At 39.2% G+C, this 18546-nt stretch overlaps 1 long non-coding RNA gene across 3 annotated transcripts in view; it reads left to right on the top strand.

Moving 5' to 3' along the window:
• LOC139079719 (uncharacterized) overlaps positions 1–18546 on the top strand; it is a 139345-nt gene that overhangs the window by 105824 nt on the left and 14975 nt on the right. For 2 of the 3 annotated variants that reach the window (XR_011533599.1, XR_011533601.1), the window contains one exon: positions 3077–3282. The exons of the other annotated variant lie outside the window; for it this stretch is intronic. This is a non-coding gene — a long non-coding RNA (uncharacterized lncRNA). Of the gene's footprint in view, positions 1–3076; positions 3283–18546 lie in introns of those variants that run through there. 3 annotated transcript variants of the gene reach the window in all.

Here is an 18546-nt window from a genome sequence, read left to right as displayed (position 1 = left end):
CATTAGTTTTCAAAAACTGACAGCCAGCATTACCCTTGGTGTATGTACCTTTGGAAAATTACTGAATAATTATGACAATAACAATAATAATGCATACCACGTACCACACACTATGTGTCAGGCACTGAGATGAGCACTTTACTATATCATCTCATTGATATGTCACAAATTTTACAAATGAGTAATGGGCCCACTGTCACAAACTTCATAATTAACTGAGCTTGGACTTGTTGCCAATATGTCTAATTTCAATGCACACATATTCATTCATTATATGTTATTACTTGCAATTTATCCAACTGTATAGAATTATGTTACTGAAAATCTCAGCCATTAATCTTTGCTTTTGGCCAACTCCGGAATATTTGGATTTAACTCTTTTTCAGGGAGAACTTCATCCCTGGCATGTTTGGCCTTCTGATTAGACCAAGGAGAGATGCTTCAGTGTGTCTGCTACTTTCTTTCCAATGAGAAGATGGGCAAAATGATTGACTCAGACCCCTTCACACAGGGAGATCACAGCAACTCACAGTCAGATGCCTTCTGTGTAAGGGTCAATTAAGATGTGTGCCTGATAAGAAAACAAGGAAATAAAGGACAGAGGGAGGAATTTGGTCACAGCGACTGAAGGCACTTTGACAGCTGCTGTGGTGACTGCATCACCAGCCACTTGGCTTTCAATGAAGATTGTATCTGGGTAATTCTTGAAGAGAAACAAAAGCATTTGTCTTTGGGATACCATCTTTAAAGGCTTTAACACATACAGGGTACAAATGTTGCCAGACCCTAAATCAGTGGTACTCGGGTTTGACTACACATGAAAATCCCAGGTTACACAGCCCAGAGACCGGTTTCATCAGAAGAGCTGGGGGTGAGATCCAGGCATCAGTGTTTATCATAGTTCCCTGGATGATTCCAATGTTCAGTCAATGATAGAACCACTGCTCAAAATAAATGTTTCCCTTCCCTCATCTTAGTTACCAAATCTAAAGTAACAGTATGCTTCCACTGTTTCATTGTCAATGTCTAAATGATTTGCATCGAAAAAAGAAAATGTGGTCTATCAGAATCAATTCTTGGAAATATTTGATAATTTCTTTATGACCATGCATGTCACTAAATGCATATGTATAGATAGTCAGATACATCTGTTATATATGTGTACTTTGCATATTTTAGAAAAAATATATTAATATGTATTATATATTAATATATTATCATTATTATAATATATTATAATAACAAAATATAATATATTTTATACATAATATTATACAGTATATATAACATAAAATTTCATATTAATTATATATTATAATTATCATATATAAATATATATAATTATAATAATTATAATTATAAATATAAATTCTAAAATTATCATTTTAGAAAATTTTATATTGCATATTTTAGAAAAACATATAAACTAAAAATTACATTGCTTTGCATATCTTAAAATTATATTTAGAAAAATTATATTAATTTTAATAAAAATTAAAAATTATTTTAGATAATTATATTATCATATATAAATATATATATCTACATATTTAAGAATAAATACACACACATATATGACAAAGATTGTTAATTCTGTTTACTATTTTGTCTGTTAATCTATCAGTTTCTGATCAAGATATTGTAAAATCTCCCACTAATGATAGGATGTTTGCCCATTTTGGAAAAAATAATATCAATTTTGCTTTTATATTTTGAGGATATGGATATGTTGTTACATGAATCATATGCTTTAAATCACTTTTGCTTAGTAATTTTTAAATTTTACTATTAGGTAATGTATTTCGTTATCTCTAGAAATGTTTTTACCGTAGGTTTCATTTTGCTGGTATGTTGCCTAATTATATTTCATTGCATTAGTACTTGCGTAATATTTCATTTACTTTATTTTTCAAACTTATTGTGTGATTTTGCTTTAAGTGGATCTCATTTAAGGAACATTATAACTGGATTTTTTTTTTTTTAAAGATTTTATTTTTTCCTTTTTCTCCCCAAAGCCCCCCGGTACATAGTTGTGTATTCTTCGTTGTGGGTTCCTCTAGCTGTGGCATGTGGGACGCTGCCTCAGCGTGGTCTGACGAGCAGTGCCATGTCCGCGCCCAGGATTCGAACCGACGAAACACTGGGCCGCCTGCAGCGGAGCGCGCGAACGTAACCACTCGGCCACGGGGCCAGCCCCTATAACTGGATTTTTAAAAATCCATTCTGAGAATATCTCTTGTAATGCCAAATTTTATTCATTTACACTAATAGTGACTACAGATATATTTAGACTTATTTCTACCTTCTTTTTTTTCCTTTCCTTTTCTTGATTCTGCTAGTTGTGATACATTTTCTATATTTGTTATTCTCATCTGATGTTTTAGGAGTGTATTTTTTCACATACATAAATAATTAGAATTTTTTAACCATGTCTAAAAGTATTCAGAATTTTAAAATATTTTCCTGAACATGGCAAATATCTTAGAACACATTATTTACCACTGAACTTCAGCTCTCATTATGATAATTATTCTTTAGAGTTTGTTTTACATTTTTCACAGAAACATAATTATTAATTTTACATTCAGTTAGTCAAATGTACTGGTATTTCATCAATTTCTGTGCTCACAGAAATTTTTCTATTATTTTCTTTTTTAACTTTTACCATTGTTTCTTATATCCCACATTTTCATTCTGGGTTAGCATTTCCTTTTTTATAAAAATCCTGCATTTTTTTCTTCTAGAGAAAATTCGACAGTGTTAACTTCTTTTAATCTTCTCATTTAAAAAAAATGCTTTTTCCTGCCTTCAAACTTGACTAAAAGTTTAGCTGGAGGTAAAATTCTGGGCTGATACATGCTTTCCCATAATGCAGTGAGGTATGACTCCTTGGTCTTTGGGCATCCTCATTGCCAAAGGGGAAAAAGAAATCTCTAGTCAGTCTAAATTCTACTACTCTGAGCCCAGTCTGCCTTGCAGCTTTTGAGGTTGTATTTTTGCCTTAGTTTTTCCACATTTCATTCAGTGAGTAGGTGTTGATTTTGTATACTTTATTCTTCTCTGTCCTGTCTGTCAGTTGTCCTACAATGGTGTTACTGTGATGCTGAAAGCTATGCCACCAGGATTTCAAATACCAGCAGTGTCACTCATGGTGGACAGGTGTCAGTAGAGCTTCCAGATTAAGACAGACTAGGAAGAAGGACCCGGCCACCACTTGCAAAAAAATGGACCTTGAAGACCCTATGAATAGCAGTGGAGCACTGTCTGATATAGTCCCAGAAGGTAAGAGGATGGCACAAAAAGGCCGGGCAGGGTTCTGCTTTACCGTCCGCAGGGGTGCCAGGGGTCAGAAACCACTTGAGGTCCTAACAACAACAAATTCTTCTCTGTGGATCTTTTTTTTTTTTAGTGAGGAAGATTTGGCCCTTAGCTAACATCTATTGCCAATCTTCCCCTTTTTTCACTTGAGGAAGATTGTCCCTGAGCTAACAGCTGTGCCAGTCTTCCTCTATTTTGTATGTGGGACGCTGCCACAGCATGGCTGATGAGTGGTGTGCAGGTCTGCACCCAGGATCTGGATCTGCAAACCCCAGGCCGCCAAAATGGAGCACATGAACTTAACCACTACACCACTGGGCTGGCCCTCCCTGTGGATCTTTTGATCTACGGACTTGTGTTCCTTCAGTTCTGTGAAAGGCCAGTAATTACCTCTTCAAATGTATCTCCTCCCTTTTTCTCCGGTAAGTCTCCAGGAACTCTTATTGGGCCTAAGTTGGAACTTCTCAAGTCCTTCTTGATATCGCTTTCTTTTTCTTCCTTAGTTGCTTCTCTGTTGGAGAATTCTGAGTGAGGTGCTTATTACTCCATCCCAAATCATTATTTTTAATTGTTTATTAACTAGGATTTATTCCATTCTTTACGTTTTCTATTTAAATGTATCCATTTTCAAATTTCCTAATTGGTTCTTTTTTATGTCCACGTTCTCCAGTTTCATATTTTTGCTTGTTTCCTAATTTCTGATGTGATCCAAGTATTTTTTTCCTCTGTGATCAACCTACACATTCTTATTATGAATCTTTGTCAAACGTTTTGCAGAATTATTTTAATTCATGCTGAATTCATGTTTTGATTATTGGTTAACATGTGTTGGCTAATTTTCTTAGTATTAACTTTCCTCATATGGGAAAGTGTGGGTGTTTTTATTTTGATGTTTATTTTCCTCACTACCTCTCTTCTCACCCCTCCTTGCATCATCCACACATTTATATGCAAATATTCTTTGAGGGGCTGTGGTGCACCAGTCCCTATTCTAGCTCTGGGGACAACTACTGTACAAAATACACAAAAATCACTCCCTGCATGGAGCTTACATTCCCAAGGCAGGAAATAAACAATAAACATAATACACATATAAATCATGAGCATATTAATGATCTTGTAATTACCCACACCTGTTCCTCCAGGGCTCCTGGTCCAGAATGCTCAGGGCTCCTGCTCTCCAGTGATACAGAGCAGAACTACTCAATGGGCAGTCCACAGACTGATGCTGACCCACAGACTATAACTTGCCTATGTCACGATACTTGTCTCATGAAATTGGTTAAGTGTGCACGTCCTGCTTCGGCGGCCCGGGGTTTGCCAGTTCGTATCCCGGGTGCGGACATGGCACCGCTTGGCAAGCCATGCTGTGGTAGGCGTCCCATGTATAAAGTAGAGGAAGTTGGGCATGGATGTTAGAAATTTAGAGAGAGACTCTGGAAACTTTTACAACCATTTGACAAAGCAATTTTATTTCTGTTGAATCTAACACAACAAAATTTGGCCTTGTATTTTGTCTGTCTATTTTTTATTTCATTTCTCAATTTGCCGTCATTGTATTTTACTTAAATAAAAGTCTGTGATGAAGTAGAAAAAAATCTTCCATGTTATTTCAACACAAAGTCTAAGAAGCACCAGTATAGAGGTTCTTATGATGTGGGAACCAAGCGAGTAAGGGCTTTGTTAACTTCTCGATTGCAAAGCTGTGTCTGTGTCCCTCCTCCTCTGTAAGTGTGCAGCATTATGGAAATCTCATCCTGCTGTGGCAGCTGGAAAGTTGAGTTTTTCAGCTTGTCTTTGTGGGGTGAGCATTTTAGCCCCAACTTTGAGCAATCAATTTGCCATAGAACGTTTCAGTTCCAATTATCTGGTGGGCATAGAAAGGATTCTCAAAAAATATCTAATTCTACCACTTGACAGAAATTCAGGTTCTTTTGCACTCTGAGATTTCTTCTTGGTTCAAACTGACCTCTGGATGAAATGGTGAAAGGGATGCTAAACTGACCGCCAGAATTCCCAATTTCAGATATTGGCTTGGCCACTGACTTACTGGAGACCTTAGCAAGCCACTAATCTCTTTTACCAGTTAACCTTCATTATTTTTAAAATAACTCTTTCAGACAAGTAAGGGAGGATTATTTTTCTAAAAGAGGAAAAATTCATGGGCCTGGACCAGTGGCACATTGGTTAAGTGCGCACATTCTGCTTCGGTGGCCCGGGGTTCACCGGTTCAGATCCCGGGTGCAGACACAGCACCGCTTGGCAAGCCATGCTGTGGTAGGCGTCCTACATATAAAGTAGAGGAAGCTGGGCATGGATGTTAGCTCAGGGCCAGTCTTCCTCAGCAAAAAGAGGAGGATTGGCAGCAGATGTTAGCTCAGGGTTAGTCTTCCTCAAAAACAAAAGAGGAAAAGTTCAGAAAAGTGCAGTGACTTGGCCGAGGTCACTTATCCTGACAAACCTAGGTCTGTCCCAAAGTCCATGTATGCTATCTTATAACATACCACAGTTGGATGGTGTCCTATCCTTGGAAATATCAAAGGTGGTGGAATTTAAACACTGCTGCCAGATACCAGTATTTTTTACATGGCAGGGGTTTGGAATCTGGTCTCAGTTGGAGAGTGCTCAGCGAACCCTGCCTGTGGCTGCTGTAGCATTGCTTGCAGATGCTTAGGTGTAACAGCTAACACACCACTAAATGCTTCCCCATTGTCAGAGCTTAGAAGCTGTGACTGACAGGCGCTAGACAAGGGGCGCTAGATAAGCTATGGAAGAGCACATGACCTTGACAACTGACAATGTGTTTACCCAGATACAGCTTGGAAGCCGCTGAGGAAAGGATTTGATTCACCTGGGGGCCGATTTGTACAATCCTGATGGTTCGTTTCCCTCTCTCCTTCACATCCCTCTCCTTTATGCCTGGTGTCTTTTGCACAGTCTGACTCCAATATCTAGCTACATTCTCTCTTGAATACAGGTCAAATTCTACTTCAAAAAATTACAATCACAAAGAAGAATTTCGTGGAACAAAACTATGTCTGTTCTTTGGTATTTGACTCCTAGGGACAATGCTTTCTCTATCTAGTTACAACAAAGTTTGAGCTCTTGTACAAACACTTTCCTTGAACACTATCCATGTAATATTAATTCTCAAAGCGATGTTTCCTCATGTCTGCATCCTTCATGAAAGATTTAAATGCATTCAAACATCATACACCGCTGGTGGGAAGGCAAACTGGTGCAGCCACTGTGGAAAACAGTATGGAGATTTCTCAAAAAATTAAAAATAGAAATACCATATGACCCAGCCATCCCACTACTGGGCATTTATCCAAAAATGTGGAATCAACACTTCCAAGAAATATATGCCCCTCTATGATCATCTCAGCATTATTCACAATAGCCAAGACATGGAAGCAACCCAAGTGCCCACCAAAGGGGGAATGGATAAAGAAGACATGGTATATATATATATATATATATATATATATATATACACACACAATGGAATGCTACTCAGTCATAAAAAAGCTAAAATGATGCCATTTGCAAGAACATGGATAGATCTTGAGGATATTACACTGAGCGAAATAAGCCAGACAGATAAAGACAAACACTGTGTGATTTCAGTCATTTGCAAAAGATAAACAAACACATGGATAAGGAGAACAGATTACCAGAGGAGAAGGGGGTAGGGGGAGGGTGAAAGGGGTAAAGGGGCACGTATGTATGGTGATGGATAAAAACTAGACTATTGGTGGTGAACACGATACAGTCTACACAAAAACTGATATATAATAATGTATACCCGAAATTACACAATGTTATAAGTCAGTATGACCTCAATAAAATAATTGTTTAAAAAATATTAAAATGCACAGGCAAGCATTATTTTGTTTAATCTTTGAAATAGCAGTTGATTATTAAAATATCAAAACTATCCCTAATTATCACAGATTAGGAAATTGAGGCTCAAAGAAGTAAATCAACCAAGGATCCATCACACATTGCAGGAATTGGGGTCTTTGGCTTCTAAACATTCTCTCTGCCGTGTAATATTCTATTTTACAGATAGCTCTATGAGACCCCTTTTCCCTGAAACTAAGGGTAGTAGCTAAGGTGTTTGTATGTTTCATGTCCTGCCATCAAGGAGCAAATGCCAAGCGAGTTCCTAAGTATTTACTAGGATGAGCTATGTCTGTAATATCCTTTATTCCCTTTCCATCTCAAAGATCCTGACAGCCAAAACAAAATTGGGGATGAAAATATTCACATAATGAGGGGAAAAGGGAATGGAGATGGCACCTTTTCTCTCATTTTGGCTTGAAATATTGGGATTTCACTATAGATGGGGGATCATCCCTGTCTGACCTCTTGGTCTAGGAATGCAGTGTTTTTATTAGGCCAGTGAGGGCAGCCTAGTGGAAACAGACAGCTATGGAGTTGGACGAAAGCAGCCCTGCCACTTAGTACTCTGGGCTGTGCAGGTTGGGTGAAATGGGTCCAAGCAAAGGACTTTTTAAACTATAAAGAGTTATACAAATATTAGTTCTTACCTTGTCCATTTTGCACTTTTGCAAACAGCGTAAATTCTATTCCAAGGATGTGTTAACTTGTAGAGATCCCAAACTGTGGACACGTGTGGCAATAGCGATTGCAATTAAATGTAGTGTGACCTTGGGGAAATCATGTAACTTTTCTGTTGTTGCTGTGCTCCTCATAGAACAACCAAACAACATTATCTTTACTCTCGCCTTGAGACAAGCAAGGTTGTTTATAATTAGGACTATATAATCACGCGTTTATGATCCTGGGTTGTGTGTGTGTCTGTGCACCTGTATGCATTTGCGCACACACTCTCCTTTTGCAAATGAAATGTAAATTCCTTGAAGTCAAGAACTATATTTCTTTTAGTCTGTAACTTTTATATCATTAGGGAATGGAAATACAATTACTGACTACCAAAGCAGGAAGAGACTTTAGTCTCATTTAGTCTAACTCTCTTCATTTTATAGATAAAGAAATAGGAACCCTATGTATAGATAGTAGGTGATTTGCCTAAGATCACCCAACAGAGGTTGGATTTAAATCAGATGTTTTGATTTCAGGTCCTTGTTATTTCCATTATATCTTACAATAGATACATGTTATAAAATTTTCGAAATGAATGAGGAGCAGCTAAAAGGCATTTAGATGAGCATTTCATGTAGTAGAAAGCAAGTTCAGTGGTCAAAGAAATTTTAATAAATGCTGTCCTTCAAGAACTTTGTTTTTTTATGCTAATATAAGTTAAGAATCTCCAAAAGATAGTAGGTTGGTTTTTCAAAAATTCTTTGAACAAAGAATCCTTTTGGAGGACAATAGCAATTATAGTAAATATCCAATAAACATAAATGGATAAATAAACAAAAAATAGAAGACATTGTCCTAGGATTTCAACCTGAGACCTGATTTCCTGTCATGTTTATCCGTCTATAACCTGTGTCATCTTGGACAAGGCTCTTCAGTCTCTGTAATATGATTCCTTTTCCTAAGGTGGTTATAGGATGACCTGCCCAACCTACCTCAAGTGGCAGTCATGAAGGTCAAATTTCTTTGGAACCACAGAACCTGGTGTAACGAACAGCTTTCGTTTTAAGCACCAGCCACTCTCCTTTGATTTGGGGAACAATAGTCGTTTTTTTCCTGGGAACTACATTTTCCCCTCACTCCATCTGCTGGAGTCCCATTGGCACTACCATGTTCTGATATGAACCTGACCCCCCCAGCCAGAGTCAACAGGTCAAGAAGTGCACATCTCACTAAAGCTGAACCAGTAATTTTCGCCACTGAGATTCTAGCTTTGGAGCTGAGAGAGAGGCAGGCAGTCACTCTCTGTGGCTAAAGTTGTAAGGTCTCTCATCTCTCTTCATCATTTCCTTTGTTCACTACTAGCCATAACCCTCAAATAGTCCAAACTGTGTTCCATCTGTTGGCTTTTCCACTTATTCCTTCTCCCAACAATGAGTTTTCCTCAGATATTTGCAGAGCTGACACCTTCTCACCATTCAGGCCTCAACTCCTAAGTCACCTCCTCTAATCATTTAACAAAGTAGCACCCCTTGTCATACTGTGTTACATGACTCTGTTTTATCTGCTTCATAGCTCATCTCAGTAGCTGAAATTATCTTGTTTGCTATATGTGTTTATTGTCTGACTCTCCTGCAAAACATAGACTCCTCCAGGACAACAATTTTGTCTTATTCATCCCCTGCCTCCCCAGCTCTCAGAGCAATCTGTAACACATACTCATTGATTCATAAGTTGGTGGGAAGTCTCTATGCCCATAATGATTTTCCAAGATAGGAAGCATTGTCCTCACTTGACAGTGGGAGAAACAGAAACCCCATGGACATAGTCATTTGTCCAAGAACCCACAGTTATGAAAAAAAGAGAGGAGTGGTCATCTCCCACTTGTCGAATGGCTTCTCTAGAATCCATCTGCTGGAAGCTCATTGATTTTATATTAACAAGATCTTTTTTTTGTCTTGTTTTGTTTTTCGCAAGACGGAGAGAGTAGCATAGAGGCATGAAGGATCTGAGCAGGTATCACATGCCAGTCAATGCGTTTAGTACCATTAGGCATCACAGAGAGACTACCATACAACCACAACATCCTTTTCTCCCGCCTGTGTCCAGACTTGTTTTCCAAGCAGCCCCTGCTACAAGTCTGGAATATTTTGGAAGGCCGTAGGTATCACTACTGTTGCAGCTGCCAACCTTCTAACACTGACACTGTTTTGTCATCAGCAGGCCTGGATAAGCATTAGTAATAAGAGAGAGGAGAGGAGAAACATCCTCTTGCTTTCTGCTTTTCTGCTGGACACCAGTGGACTTTGTTTTACCCGGGAAATATTTTTTTAAAGGTCCAGGAAAGAAAGCCAATAATTGCCAGAGCAAAGAATGACCCCTACATGTGCTATTCCTGCAGCGATTTGGAGTAAGATTCTGTTTGTTTGAGTTTCCACAAGGTCAGAACTAGCTGAGATTGGCAGAGTAAATACTTCCACCTCTGTTCTGCTGCCAACTCGGGAAAGAAGCTGAGTTCTGGCCCATTTTTCACCTTGGATAAACCTCAATCAAGACAAGTAGAATAAACCCAAGGTCACGCAGAAAGTCAGATATTAATATTCTGAAATATTTGACTTAATGTTCAACACTTGGCATCATTAACTCCTTTAATATTTACAGCAATCCTACAAAGTAGACGTTGTTACCTAAAAGGAAGTTGAAATCAAGAGAGGTTAAATGACTTGTCCAAGATCACACAGCTAGGAAATCATATAGAATTTGGACCTATGAATGCTGGGCTATTTCTGTTCTCCCACCTGGGTCAGCCCAACTAACTAGCGTTTTTGGAGAAGAGGTCTTCCTTGTGATCCTTGCAGCTTCACATACCGTCACAGGAGAATGTTCCCATTTCACATACCTTTATGAGTGTTACCTCTCAGAACTGGGCTGTACCAAGACTCTTGCATTTCCATGGCAACCGCCGCTTCTGTTCTTGTTTCTCATTCCCCATTTCATATTATTCATCTCAGGGAGGTACAGATGGCAAAAACAAGTCAGAAGCAGATGTCAGGTCCAGATGCTTAGCTGTCCCCACAAAGCCCAGAAGCAACAGTCAGTACCATTCCGGATTAGGGAAAACGGCTAGCAAATGGATGTTTCTCCAGTAATCCTCCCCTCCTGGGTAAATAGTTAGCCTGGAAGCCTCCCCATCTGCATACCTGTGACCCCAGGTAGGTAGTTTAACCTTTTCAAACTTCAGTTTCTCCTTTATAAAATGGTCATATAATAACGGTGGTACCTATCTCATAAGGTTACTGAGCAGATTAAATACTTTAATGCATAAGAAGTATCTAGGGCAATACCTGATATTTAGTAAATGCTCAACAAATTGTAGTTCTTTGCAGCTTGTTTTTTTCTCAATTACTATTTTCATGGACCTGGAGCGAGCTAAACCCTGTGTATACTGACAGGCTGACCTTTCTTTTTCTCTGAGAAAGATTCACCCTGAGCTAACATTTGTGCCAGTCTTCCTCTATTTTGTATGTGGGTCATCACCTCTGTGTCTGGGAGCCAAACCCGGACGGCCAAGTGGAACATGCCAAACTGAACCACTAGGCAACAGGGCCAGCCCACAGCTGACTTTTTGAGAGTTCTTTTTACCCATAAGGCTGATTTTAGCATTTACTTTGATTTTCCTAGATAAACACTTGGGACTTGTTGGTCTGACTGCCTACAGTCCCCTGGAGTTTACTGTGCCTGCTTGCTACCCCTCTAGAAATGGCACAGGACCATGTGGCTCACCTATTTCCATCACCCAGGATACCAGCCCTCTCCCAGGCAGAGCTATTGGGCTTCAGCCAGAACTGTCATTCCCTGAGACCCAGACCTGCACTCTTCCTGGACTAATTCATCCTTAGGAGATCCCTGTACATAAGAACATGCATGCTGGGGGTTCCCTGCGGGAAAGAACCTGCTGTATTCATTTCTGTATTTTAGCATCTGGCTCCAGCCTAAGAAAAAGAGAGCACTCATTGTGTTTTTCCAAGAGAATTTCTATGCAAATTCCTACCTTGTTGTGAGCTCCTTAATAACAACAAGCAACTATATCAACTTAGTGATTACTATGTCTAGACACCGTGCTAAGCACTTTATACACATAATCTTAGGAAATTTATGGAACAAACCTATGAAAATATACTATCATTAGCCCCATTTCAAAGATTAGAGAATTAAGCTCAGAGTGAGCAATCATAACAGCCAAGATTGGACCCAGGCTATCAGACTCCAGAGACTATTATTTCAAGGAAAGCACAATGATCATCTCTTCCCTGCTTTTACCCAATGCCAGAGTTCCCACTATTCTGACGGCAGCAAATGGGGAGCCAGCACCTCCAGTGGTGGGGAGCTTACTGCTTCACAAGGCAGTGTAGCTTTAGTCTTAGATGGTGCCAACTGCCAGAAAGTTCTTCCTCATACTGAGTTCAATCATTTCTTGGAGTTTCCCCCACCCCATCAGTTCTGGATCTGCCCTCTGGAGGAACGTAGAGAGAAGGTCCCATGCCTTTCTCATATGTTAACCCTTGCGCTATAATTAAATCAGTCTCCTGCTTACTCCCACTCAAGAAGATGGGTCTAAAGCAAGGGAGGATATGCTAAAAGCTAATTAGTTATTTTTAAAAATCTATGATAATGACACTAGCTAATACCTTATAAAGCACTTGATATTTTTCTCTAAACTCTTTTTCTCCATACCTGGGTATATGCCTCTAAGTTTGCAAAGAAAGAACATTCTCCCATTGCTGTTACAGCAGCCATCACTAGATTGGTGAACCCCACTATCTACGGATGTTGGCTACTTATTAAATCCTGCTTCTGTAGTCCATGCAGCTAAACGACTGGTTGGGGATGATTTAGTGGATTGTGACTACTTCTCTTTGATTTCTTTCCCACTAAAATTGCATCACGCCAGAGTGAAGGCAAACTACTGTCTTTGTGTTAAGAGTGAGTTCTGACATACTGGACAGAGTGAGCTCTTGGAAAAATTAGCAGAATTATTAGTTAAAGCCCCTTCTTGGAGATTGGCCCCAGCCTGCCCTTTACCGCTAGGACGGATGATAGTATTGAGTGGGAACAAAAGAGGAGTAAGCAATGGGTATGAGTCAGGAAAAATAGCATCATGCATGCATTAGGGACTTTAGCCTCAGTGTCTGTAGCATATACTATTGGTACCCCACCCATATGTCTTTGGCCCATGCCGGAAGTTCTGAGGGTTCAGTGAACAAATTCTGTACACACCATCATTTTCTCGCCTGTAGCACCTGTTTGTCTCTCCCTAAAGGCTTTCTCCGGCTTTAGGAATGATATCAACCCACATGTGGGTCAAGATGGAAGATCCAAGGGGTTAATGACCCCAGGAGCAAACTCAACCTACAAGGAATGGGAGTTGGTGGTTAAACAACCCAGCTTCCTTGCTCCTCGGTGGGACAGCTATGAGCTGTGCTCTACCTAGTCTCCAAAAGGGTCCCCAGAGGGCCTGAATGTCACTTGACCCCTCAACGCATCCACTATTGGCTTTCCTCCTTACTCACTCCCTCACCTTGTGTCCTGGGATTGCCTCCCAGATAGATTATTTCTATTTGCATTCAAATCCTTGTCCCAGTGTCTGCTTGTGGAGAAACCCAAGCTAAAAGTGTTCTTGCCAATATTTAAATGGTGGTTGTAACCTACTTTATAGGGTTGTCGGGGGAATTAAACAGTGTTTGCAACATTTTGGCGCAGAGCCTGGCCCATGAGTTCTAGGCAAAAAAAAAAAGCAGCACATTCTCCTCTTTATCTCTGTCACATCATCCTTGTTCTCATTTTCTTCTTTCCCCTCCTGGAGCTTCTCTTCCCCACTTTCTTAGGGTGAGTGAGAATTTTATCCGAGAAACAAATTTTATTAGTCATTAAACATAAAGTTTAAAAGCAGGCACTCAAGACAAATCAAAAGGAGGGACACAAAAATAAGTTCAAATCTGGTAACAAGTTTTTGTAACTTTGATTAAGACAAAGGGCTACCGTACTTGGGGCTCACTTTTATTGAATACTGGCTCTACTTCACCTGATTAGATGAACTGAGCAACCTTTGTAAGTGAAGCGAAAAATGAGATACACTGATACTCTCTGTAAACGACACATGATATACAAAGGCAAAAATAGACATTTTAAAAGAGTAGCCAAAAAATATCCTTATGGTATTATCAGTGTTGGGGGTCTTGGGCAAGGGTCAACAAAATATGGTTCAATGCCTACTTTTTGTAAATAAATTTTATTGGAACGCAGCCATGATTATTTGTTTATGCGTCATCTATGGCTGCTTTTGCACTACAAGGCAGAGCTGAATAGTTGCAACAGCAAATTTATAGCCCACAAAGACTAAAATATTTCTTCTCTGGCCCCTCACAGAAAAAGTTTACTGACTCTTGATCAAGGACACTGCTTTGATTTAAAAAGAAATGTATAAAGTACCAAGAAAGCATAAATAGGAAAATTATTTTTACACCTTTTTTTATAATCCCACACCATGAATAGTATATGCTGTCCCATAATTCTCCAGTTATATATATTTTTTTCCTTTGCTTTTTAGTCCAAAGAATACTTTAGTGGACAATAGAGATGGCCATCCAAAAACAAAACCAAAACCACCCTTTCTTTTTTGAATTATAAAAGAGATATGAAAATTAAGATTGGAAATGACAAGATTTGACAAGGCAATATTGTTGACCAACGGGTCGCCACCACAACCCCACCTCCATCCTAAAGGGAAAATAGAATCTATTCTAAGAGTTGTCCAAGTCTTAGCAGCTCTATACATAACAAACATGAAGCATGATCCTTTTAAAAAACAACCTAAATTCTACATAATGCATGCACATATTCTTAAACTGATCTGTTAGAGATGCTAAAAAAAGATTGCATATATTTCAATTTTCCCAAAATGTCTCTTTCTCCAACACCAACTATTTTTTCTCCCTTACAAAGCTCCAGAAATTCTGGAGATCTTCCTAAAAAAAAATACAGGTCTGAACATGTTATTCCACAGCCTAAAAGCCTCCAAAGATTATCTTTTTATACAGATTAATTTCAAAGACTTTGATTCCCGTGTCTACTTAGCTTTTCAATCTCGTATCCTGATAACAACATCCCACACTGTGCCACTTTGCACAGCCAGCCATACTCTTTTACTGCCACTCTGAACCATGCACTCTTTCATCCCCAGGCTTTTGTTCACTTTGTTCTCTCTGCCTAGAACAACCCCCTGTCCCAATATAAATCTTTTTGAATGTCCTCTTTTATGACTCCCGCCCAGATATTACCTACCCCTAGTGGCCTTCCTGAGTTCTCTTAGTCAGAATTAGTCTCTACTCCTGTCCTCTGTCTCTTGGTTAACATTCCTTTCATCTACCTAGTGCTCAAGCCTGAAATCTGGAATCATTCTCATATCTTCCTCTCCTTCACTCCTCATATCCAGTCCATCTCCCAGCTTTGTTCATCCAAACCTCAACATACATATTGAATCTATCATGCCTACTTTAAGCCACTATCATCTCACTACTGGACACCTGTTTATCTTTTCCTCTCATATCCATCCTTGTTTGCCTCCAACGCATTCTCCATGCGAATAGACTAATCTTGTGTGTGTGTGTGTGTGTGTGTGTGTGAGAGAGAGAGACAGAGACAGAGACAGAGACAGAGAGGAAGATTGGCCCTGAGCTCACATCTGTTGCCAGTCTTCCTGTTTTTACTTGAGGAAGATTGTGGCTGAGCTAACATCTGTGCCAGTCTTTCTCTATTTTATATGTGGGACGCCACCACAGCATGGCTTGATGAGCAGTGTGTAGGTCCACACCTGGGATCCAAACCTGCAAACCCCAGGCCACTGAAGCCAAGCGTGCAAACTTAACCACTCCACCACTGGGCCAGCCTCTAGACTAATCTTTTAAAACACAAATCAGATCATATTGCTCCTTTGGTTAAACTTTCTGGTGGCCTCCCTTTACATTTGGAATGAAATTTAAATATCTTAATGAGACCTGCAAAGTCATGCATGTTCCGGACCCCTCACGCCAACCAGTCTCCAACCTGCTCTAATCCTGTGTAAACGCCAACCAACATCAGAAACTTTGTGATTCTTTATGTTACATCTGGAATGCTCTCTTCCTCACTCTTTACTTGCTTGTCCTAATTCTCCATTTATAACAAACAGAAAAGTCAATTCATTTGAGATGCTTTTCCTAACTCTGGAAACCAAATCAGAGTATCTTCCATGACCTTGTTTCACAGCACTTGGTTATCTTCATTCATAGACTTACTGCAACTTGCAAATTATATATTTACATATGAGTAACTCTAGAATGTTTGTCTTTCCTACTAGTCTGTAATCTGTAAATTTATGAACCATGTTTTCTTGTTCAACACTCTATGCCCAGTGCCTCTCAGTGTTTAGTACACAATAGGCCCTTATTAAATATTTGCTCAGAGGAGAAACAAACAAATGAATAATAGAATGAATGAATGAATTATATGTCATATTGAACATATATCACACAGTTGAACTCAAGTTATTGTAGTTACAACAGCTTATCTGATATCAGATTTTTTATGTGCATTCCTGTTTCCCTTTCTGAAACGTAAGGGCTTATGGGCAGGCAGCATCAATTATTCAGCATGGATGTCCCACAGATCCTACAACCTGGGCCCTCCATAAATATAAGTTGATGGGAATCAGTTACCTTACTCGTTTGATTGCAATGTAACCTCCTTGAGGGCACAAGCATAAGATATACAGCTTTTGATCTCCAGTGCCTGACACATAGTAGGTGTTGAATAAATGCTTGATGAATGGATGCATGCATGCATTTCTCTTATCAGGAAATCAACAAGTCAACACTCTACCAATGGGCTCAGGAAGGCAAAAGCAAGGACAGACTTGGCGTTTTTCCTCTTGCCATTCCCCTTTTAGCATTGCTGGGTCATTTTCTTCCAGGTTCATTTCAGTTCATTACATGTCTGTTAGAATCTACTCTGGGGAGTCACTGTGCTCAGCCAGGGGTTTAGAATACTGTGTAAGACTCAGCCCTTGATTTAAGAAGCTCACTGTCTGGAAAGTAGAGAAGAACTTGAGCATATAAGGATGACATAGGTATAGTAGAAGCTGTTTGGTACTCCACCCAGAGGTCATTTACAGGGTCAGTGGACTGAGCTCTACCTATTGTGCGTATTGGCTGCTGGGGGTTCACAAGGAGCTCCCCTTTCTTATTGAGAGAACTGCCTTTGATGGCCCAGAGCCACCCACCTCCACTAAATGATACTGAGATATAAAAGGCAGCCATCCTACTTCAAGGAGAGACAACCCTGTAGTTTGGTTTTTGCTCCAGAGTCCTGTCCTGTGGGTCAGCCCAGGGCTAGGCTGTGTCTCAGACCACATCTTTGGCTCTTTCCCCTTCCTTACTCTACTTCAGTCCCTCCTTTACAGGTTTTTACTGAAGAATTTTCCCTTTGTAAATCACAAGGGCCCAAACTCCTGTCTCAGGCTCTGCTTCTGAAGAACATCACCTAAGCCATTACAAGATAGATGAGTTGATAAGGTGAGTGCATGGAGCTATGGGAGCACAGGAGACAGTATTAGATTTGGCCTAGAGATAGAAGGACTGGGAGGGCTCTTGGGAGAGGGGTACCTGAGCTGAACCTTTTGTAGCTATGAAATATTTCAAATCTATAGAAATGTACAAGAATAATACAATATCACAAAACACTCACACACTCCCCAACTGGATTTAACTGACACCAATATTGTTTCATAGATGCTTCAAAATTTACACAGAATTAAAGATTACCAATATAGTAGAAACTTCTTTGAGGGCCTTTTCGATTTTATACTCTTTCTTTTATTTCCAGAAGCAACTCCTAGCCCAGTGATGCTGTTAGAACTTCACCATCATATTTTTGTATTTGTACATATCCATGAACAACTCATATCATGATTTCATGTGTTATAAGAAGTACATACATTAATACCATACATAAACTTTGTCAACTTCCTTTTTCACTCTGAATCTTACTTTTTTGTGACCTACCCATGTTACTACATACAGATCTGTGCATTCATTTCCATTGCTAGGTGGCATTCTACTACTGTGCTTTGCCTTGTCTCCTTTTTGCCTCCTTTCCTACTTTCTACTAAATTGAAAATTTTATCGTATTTCTCCTTTTTAAAATTGGAAGTTACATATTCTATTTGGATTAATTTAGAGATTACTCTTCAATTTTAAACATGCATGCTGTATTTAATAAGTTTAAAGTGAATACTGTGAGGTACATAGGACCCCCTAACTATGAAATCTCTTACCCAATATCCCATGTACTTGGCAAGTATTTTATTTCCACCTTCTTAAAAACCCTTCCATTATTAGTGTATGTATGTGTGTATACACATATATGTATGTGTATTTTTGAAGTTTATATTTATTTAGTGTTTACTGTATGCTTAATACTGTTCACTCAACACTACTCCTTATGTCTCACACTTTACATTTAGGTTCAATTTTCTTTTTACTCCAGTTCATCCTTTAATAGTTCTTCTGGAAAGGCCAGCGAGTAGACAAATTACTTCACTCTTTTTTTCTGTCTGACAATGTC

This window comes from Equus przewalskii, chromosome 26, assembly GCF_037783145.1.
Source record: "Equus przewalskii isolate Varuska chromosome 26, EquPr2, whole genome shotgun sequence".
In the NCBI taxonomy this organism is placed as follows: Eukaryota; Metazoa; Chordata; class Mammalia; order Perissodactyla; family Equidae; genus Equus; species Equus przewalskii.
The sequence above is the reverse complement of the archived record's forward strand: the minus strand, read 5'-3'. Positions and strand labels throughout refer to the sequence as shown.